At 38.9% G+C, this 8,324-nt stretch overlaps 1 long non-coding RNA gene across 1 annotated transcript in view; it reads right to left on the bottom strand.

Moving 5' to 3' along the window:
* The window catches only part of LOC143029864 (uncharacterized), a 50,480-nt gene extending 42,435 nt beyond the window's left edge, over positions 1-8,045 (bottom strand). The window contains exon 1 of the long non-coding RNA XR_012966884.1: positions 7,809-8,045. This is a non-coding gene — a long non-coding RNA (uncharacterized LOC143029864). The remainder of the gene's footprint in view (positions 1-7,808) is intronic.
* Between the last annotated feature and the right edge of the window lie 279 nt (positions 8,046-8,324).

Here is an 8,324-nt window from a genome sequence, read left to right as displayed (position 1 = left end):
CTAGGAAATCAGATAAACCAGATTCATTACTACGGTGCCAATTGGGACAAGCACCCAAGAGAACGCACGCACACACACACACACACACACACACACACACACACACACACACACACACACACACACACACACACACACACACACACACACACACACACACACACACACATTACATATTCTATTCAAGGGCTGCAAGATTAATGTCTTATCTTGTAGCTTCAAGAACTCTCTACTGTACAATATGCAGGAAATCTCACATTGGGAGACATTTGTGGCTAATTCTTGTCTTGATCAACGAACTGAGAGCAGAGATGCTCTATTCCCTGGATACTTTAAGTTCGGTTGATAACTTTACTGTTATAAGCCCTCAGCCGAGGGAGGCCTATATCCTGTGAGGATATAAATGAGAATACAAATATATTTATTTTATTGAAACTAGACATATATAGTGTGTATAGACGTAAGGTATTTCTATTCGAACAGAAATCACCCCCCCCCCCGTGATTTTTAAGTAAAGGTCTAGTTGCACAAACCTATTTTATAGTAGACTACCGGTGACTTGCGTGTTCGTCCTATCAACATTATACTCTGCAGAATCTCAAACAAGTCCGTTGTTCTCCCCCCCCCCCCACCTTCCTCCTTCCCCCATGTCATGTGCCACTCATGTTTTCTTCGGAGAGCTGAGAATCTACTTAGTTTTAGCCATTCACATCAGTCAGCTCCGAACTTTCACCTACCTCTCCCATCTACAACCACCTCTCCGTCGGATTATATGTCAAAGGAGTTCAATTTTGTTCTTCCGTTTCTGACCCCCTTTCTTCCCCCCCCCCCCAGCTTCAGAAACAGTCCTCATGTAGTGATACAGTATCCATTACCTAGCTAGTCGATAAAACACGTCAAATTATCATTCACCTTTTGTTGCTTTTTCATATCGCTCATGATCAATTTCCCACAAACACATACAGGCACAAAGGGAAGAGGCCAGAGAAGTTGTTAGATATATATACCACACTTGTATCAAGGTGAACATTAAAGGAGAGAACAATCTTGGATTAACAATCATCTCAGCTCTAGTTGAAACAACAGATTCTTCCATTAACATATCTGTTGATCATTAGCTCCCCAACACAGCATACCAATGTCTCTAACGATGATACAAATAACTAATCACAGCCATGACAATGATACAAGTTTTATTATTTTAAAGAGAAAATGAACATAATCATCTACATTATAATATCTAAAGTATTCCTTCTCTGCGCAACCCTTTTACGAATTTGTATAGTATACCAGCCTACACCCATTAAGAAAATAAGAAGAAAAAAAAGGAAATAGTAACAATGAAATAAAATTATATATATATATATATATATATATATATATATATATATTATTTCACCTTTTGTGCTGTCCTGTGCCACGCTTCCTTCCTCCACTGAATTCTTGTGTGCAGTAGGATCATCCACTATCCTGTTGCAAAACAAACCCTGCCTAAATATTTTCTCAGCTGTCCCCCATGTCCCACCATCAATTCTTCCTTGCTCTCTTTCCTCTCCTCACGTTCCTCTTTATTTATCGCAAAACGGACGAGATGCCGTTTGGTTATATTAACTTGCTACTCTCGGTTTGTTTTGGTTAATTTCACGTAGCAAGTACATTTCCTCATATGAAGAACATTTCTATCCCTTGATTCTAATGAAGTAGTTGTGAAACATTGTAGTTTCATAGTTAGCTAGATCTTACCACATTGTTCTCTCTCTAAACTATTTTATTTTTACAAGAATCAAGTGCATTAAACATTGCCACTTTACATATGACAATTAGATATATATATATAAATATGAGTATAAATATATAAATATAGTCTACACACATTCAATGCCCAGGGTCACTATGTAAATACTACTATTACTATGGTTGCATTTATAAATATATTACCAGCCCTATATGTGTGGTGTGAGGAATGATGTGACTCGTTAGTCAATGGAATCTTCTTTTCTTTCTAAACGAAAAAAAGAAAGCTCTTAGCTGTATGCTGTTGCAGACAACTTGTCACATTCGAGGATGTTTATTTGTTATTTGAATGAAGGAGTGAATTCGTATGAACATGTAATGTATGAAGACCAGACACCGATTAAATGAAGTGACAATTAAAACTGCTCTTGTTATTGATAGTGAGATTACTTGCAAACAATAACTGAATCTATGTTTATACTTGAATGCGTAAGTAGAAAACACTGAATTCCTACGGGAGGTCAAATGGAAACACTAATGTACTGTCCCGTGACCTGCTTCAATTGACTCCCCCACACCCCACCACAAACAACCCACCCCCACCCCACCCCACACCCGTAAACGCTGAGGTGACATATGCTGTACACCTTCCCCATTTCTTGATCTGCAGGACCACGCTAACTAGCATACCTGGTTAATGTTCACTTTGTATATTTGAATCGTTTGTGGATGAAGATAGAATGAACACAATCACTGTTTGTGACAAGTCATGAACAATGAGTATATAAAGCATTTGAAAAAATACCAATCTTGCTGTTTTTCTCTCCTTATAAATACATCAGGAATGATAAAAGACATGCAATTTTCATTTGTACATTTACATGTGTACATATATGTATATACACCTTGAAACACATACACGCATGGACACACACACACACACACACACACACACATTTATATATATATATATATATATATATATATATATATTGTATCCTCTTCTATATTCAACAACTCCCCGAAATTATCTATCCATCTCCTCACCACTTTCATTTCCATTACTATCTATTTCCATCCTTTACCTTTTCTCTACCCGACTCGCCTCCCAACTTTTTTTTTCGAAGCACCTTTTTATTGTTTTTAAAATGCTGTCAACCCCCAACCCAATGTTACATCCAGTCAACTCTTAGCCTCTCTCACCGCATGTGCTGTTGCTTCCAATTTCTTTACACCATCTTTATTATGTTCCTCTACTTCTTCCTTGTGGTACTGCTTCTGACCCAGTGTAGTGGACAAGATGCAGGGATGACCCGTCATCCAGGAGGTGCCAAGATAAGAGGGAGGGAAGGAGGTGGAGTAGGTTGGAGATGGAATGGGTGGGAGTGATTTTTATACCTTTTTTTTTTTCTACCTCACTTGTAAGGGGGGGGGAAGCCTTTGGTATATGTATAGTATATGTGCTTCTTCCTTGTAGCCCAGATTTATATGCTTACTTCAGGGCCTCTGAATCAGGTGATGCAAAGGATGGAGTGAATCATTCCTCGTACCTCTCACTCTGACACACGAGGGAGATCACTGGGGATAAGCTGTCACGTGGCTTCATACCTTTGCCACAGTTTGCGTCAAGAGATCCTAAAGTTATTTCCAAAGAAAAATTATCAACTGCTTCTTATAAAGTTCCTTGCCCTTTCGTGTCCCAGCAATCTAATTACTAAATTCCCTCCCATCCCTTCCGCTGTGGTGTGCGTTACAGGTCAAGGGTCACGGGAGGTATGAGGTTAGGTCACTGAACGAGTACCACGTAGTTCGAGTCGTGACCTAGATTTGGTCAGGAAAATTTGTGATTACGACTTGGGCAGATTGATAAAGATTACCTGAGTCGCATTATTCGGTTTTGGGTGAGCATAGGGGATCCATAAGATGGTGATACGCTCACGTACACAAAGTCCAGTCAATTTCCTCTTAACATCTACCTATCCATCTCCCATTATATCCCACACTACGTACTACGCACAAATCCCCATCCGAAAGCTACGCACTTCTCAACTAGAATCAACGACGCCATGGTAAGCCAAAAATGTATGTTCATGAAACATCTATGAAATATTTAGAAAAAACTATTATTATAAATGCTTGTTAGGACATATCGTAATTATTGTTTCAGAGTTTCGTTTGGCTCCAGCAAGGAGGTATGTAGATTCTCTCTTTACAGGTATTGCTAAAAATGACCTGATATATTCGAGTATCTCACACAAATGCACATCCATCCATATTCACATATACACACAAAGTATATATATATATATATATATATATATATATATATATATATATATGTGTGTGTGTGTGTGTGTGTGTGTGTGTGTGTGTGTGTGTGTGTGTGTGTGTGTGTGTGTGTGTGTGTGTGTGTGTGTGTGTGTGTGTGTGTGTGTGTGTGTGTGTGTATTCGCCTAGCGTGGCCGATTCTCTTTCAAGCATATACTATTGAATACGACAGCAAATTAATCAGAAACTAATTTCTTTCGTAAGCTTTCTAGCTTTTGGAAAGTGGATGTCTTTGGAAAGGAGAGGGGAAGATGCAATTTTGTAATAGGCATTGGGTACTAATATTGTTAATATTTAACAATACAGAAAATAAAACAAAAAAACTCCCCTATCTACCTACGTGGGAAGAACTAGAACATAAGAAGGAAGGGAAATGCAAGAGACCATAAGGCCTATACTAGGCAGTTCCATGTCTATTACCACCTGTCATCCCCATCTATTACACTGTCCAGACGAATAACCCTATACCTTCAACAAGAGGGACCTAAACATCATTTTGGACCCACCAAAGACGCAATCTCGACAGAGAAACCATGTTAAGTAATACGGAAATTGTAGCTCCTATACTAGGCAGTTCCATGTCTATTACCACCTGTCATCCCCATCTATTAAACTGTCCAGACGAATAACCTTATACCTTCAACAAGAGGGACCTAAACACCACCTTTGAACCCACCAAAGACGCAATCTCGACAGAGAAACCATGTTAAGTAATACGGAAATTGTTGCCGAGATGTCCAACACCTGACCATCTTGAAGGCTATAATTATTGAAGACATACAACCTGGAATTAATGTACAAGCTAATGATTTCTCACTCTTTCCTAGCACGGGACCTAGCCGTAGGCATTTGCCCACAAGAAGCGAGACCAAAATACAGAGAAAATCCACACACAGGGAACCCACGGAGGCTAAGAATATACACAAGCACCCCACGTTAGCAAAAAAAAACTCATGCCTATGACTTTCACTTAGGGTGAGGAATCAGCAAAATGGCGCTATCCTAATAAAAGGCAAGGCAATAATTCAGTTATACTCAAAATATACCATAGAAAACGTACTTTAAAGAAAATGTGATGTTTCGTTCTAACAGTACTAAAGAAAATGTAACATATACCTATGACCATACTAGAAAAAATGGGGAGGGGGTTGCATATGACAAGAGTGCATCAAGATTCATTTTACATTAACTTTTCACAATTTACAACGAAAAAGAAACTGAAACTGGAGTAGGAATAGTTTGCGAACGAAAAATTTAAACTACGGCTACAAAGTCTATATCAATAACTTTTTAATTTACCAGTACAATGGAAATAAGCTTACATGCTTTTTTGTGTTATCCTCGGCGATTGTAATTGTTATTTCGAATTATGTGTTCTTTCCTTTATCTGCACTTCATGTATATCAATTCATTGCTAAATAGAATCATCATCATCATCATCATTTACAACAACAACGATAATGACGATAATGACGATAATGATAATAATGATAATAATGATAATAATGATAATAAAATAATAATAATAATAATAATGATAATAATAATAATAATAATAATAATAATAATAATAATAATAATAATAATAATAATAATAATAATAATAATAAGTTTATTTGGCAATGAATCAATATGCATGAAATGCAGGTAATGGAAAGAACACAGTTCGAAATAACAATTACAATTGCCGAGGATAACACAAAAAAGCATGTAAGCTTATTTCCATTGTGGTCCGTTTTCTAATTTCCAAATGATCTTACCGTGCGTGCGTGTCTAAGTTTTTACCTATTTGCGTTCACATAATTGTTGTATATAGAAAAAGAGCAACGTTCGCCGAGTCCCATCACCTATTTTCCAATTTATCATACCGTGTGTGTGTGTGTGTGTGTGTGTGTGTGTGTGTGTGTGTGTGTGTGTGTGTGTGTGTGTGTGTGTGTGTGTGTATTCACCTTGGTCTTTAGATCACGTGTTGGACCCGTGATCGATAGCTATTTTCCCTCCCGGAAGAGAGCTCAGAGCTCGTATGACCGATCAATGTGTGTGTGCGTGCGTGTGCGTGTGTGCGCGCGTGTGTGTGTGCGTGCGTGCGCGTGCGTGCGTGTGTATGTGTGTGCGTGTGTGTGCGCGTGTGTGTGTGTGCGCGCGCGCGCGCACGCGCCAATTCTCATAAAATAAACTACCTTACCCAGTGATTGAGGTCAACATCTCCTGATCCCCTAACGTCTAACTCATACAGGCGTCACGAACAAACAACCAAGTTGAAGCTCGTCTATCGCAAGTCCTTGTGTATCCCATCCATCAGAATCGTATACTGAGCTACTATGACCCCAGGGACTACGGTTAGATGCCATCTGTCGTCATCTCCTATCACAAAATTAACTGGACGAAATTCTTGTCCGTTACCCCCGATTTGGTAGGTTTTCATAATACCTGATGCCCTGCGTGGCATTTCTAGCTTCCCTTTTGAAAGGATGAACAATACCCAGTGTCTTATAATTTATTATGTTAATTACCTGCAACTCATGTATTGTGTGTGTGTGTGTGTGTGTGTGTGTGTGTGTGTGTGTGTGTGTGTGTGTGTGTGTGTGTGTGTGTGTGTGTGTGTGTGTAAGTGTGTGTGTGTGTGTAAGTGTGTGTGTATGTGTAAGTGTGTGTAAGTGTGTGTGTGTGTGTGTAAGTGTGTGTAAGTGTGTGTGTGTGTGTGTGTGTACCAGTTGCCTTCATACGTTCATTATGACGCTGTTGCGTAATAAATAAATAAATAAAAAAGCTACTATGAAGAATGAAACATTCCATTCAAATCACATACCCATTCCTCCTATGGTATAACAAGACGTAAAATATAAAAATAAATCTAAGAAAAGCTTCACTATGGATGCGTAAAGAATCTTAACTGTAGACAAAATAAAACTCACTCCGGAAGGATGGTCCTCAGTGCTGAAAGCGACGTTACCTTAAAGCAGTTTCTCAACCTTTTTACCCTTGCGTAACCTTTAAAATAAACTGCATGTCTCAACTTCAGAACCCCTGCGCGTAAGAAAAAAAAACATATACCATATCTTTCTCATTTTATTTTCATCGTAATAATAGGTTAGATAGGATGATGTCTACATGACATTATTACAATAACCAAGAATAAGTCGTGCGTGTTTCATTATATGACGTATATGAAATCAAATAAAAAGTCAAAAGTGCAATAGCTTATCTCACTTGTTCTCGCGGAACCCTTAGGGGCCTTTTGCGGAACCTTAGTGTTCCGGGGAACCCTGGTTGAGAAACGCTGCCGTAAGTGTACAAAGTGTGTTCAAGGTAAACTGAAAAGTCCTTCACATGCTACCGACAATATCTATTAATATATAAAGCAAAGGATGGTAGGATGTCTGCTGTGGGTTCGTGTCTCTAGTAAACACAATGTAAAGTTATACAATCAAGAAGAATACTGGTTATATAAAGGCTGTGATTTGCTTTACCGATGACCAATCAATCATGATTTTCATTATTACTAATGGAAAACACACACACACACACACAAACATAAAACAGCCAAATATAACCGGTATATAGCTGTGGAATTATAGGAAAACCAGGTAAATATCAAACTTACATTCAAGAGCAGGAAACTGTTACTCTACTAACAAATCCTCTCTTAAACATCTTCACACGTCTGCAGAGTCTATGGCTACCAACGATCAAACAATTGTGATTACCTATGCATCTTATTATTTGTGTTGTACTTTAGTACTCACCCTCATCTTCTTTGCTTCTCGTTCCTCGATAGAAAATCGCGGGATTAGAGAACGTTCACAATGAAAGTTTTTATCATTCCACAGACTAGTCACCGGAGTATTAAACAAATAGTTTGGCACAATACAAACAGACTCACAGTTGCGCGGACACTTTGTGAATGCCCGCCGGCCAGGCTTCGCTCGGGAAGCGCGGAAACTTGAGGACCAATCATAAGGCTACGGACGCACGAGAGGCTGTTTAGCCGCTCAACCGCTGCGGCTGTTTAGCCGTTTTTATAGAACACACTACTTTTAATGGAATTGCGCGCATTAGTTACTTAACCGCTAATGCGCGCAATTCCATTAAAAGTAGTGTGTTCTATAAAAACGGCTAAACAGCCGCAGCGGTTGAGCGGCTAAACAGCCTCTCGTGCGTTTCATCCTTAATGCTCCTTCGCTCCGGGGTATAAGTATCTAGTTTTCCACAGTCTGCGTATCAAATTTGAGACCAGAAATTGGCTTTTCTTTGCGCCACGA

Source organism: Oratosquilla oratoria, chromosome 11 (genome assembly GCF_046742065.1).
Source record: "Oratosquilla oratoria isolate Oo_2021 chromosome 11, ASM4674206v1, whole genome shotgun sequence".
NCBI lineage: Eukaryota > Metazoa > Arthropoda > Malacostraca > Stomatopoda > Squillidae > Oratosquilla > Oratosquilla oratoria.
This window is presented reverse-complemented; position numbering and strand designations above follow the sequence as displayed.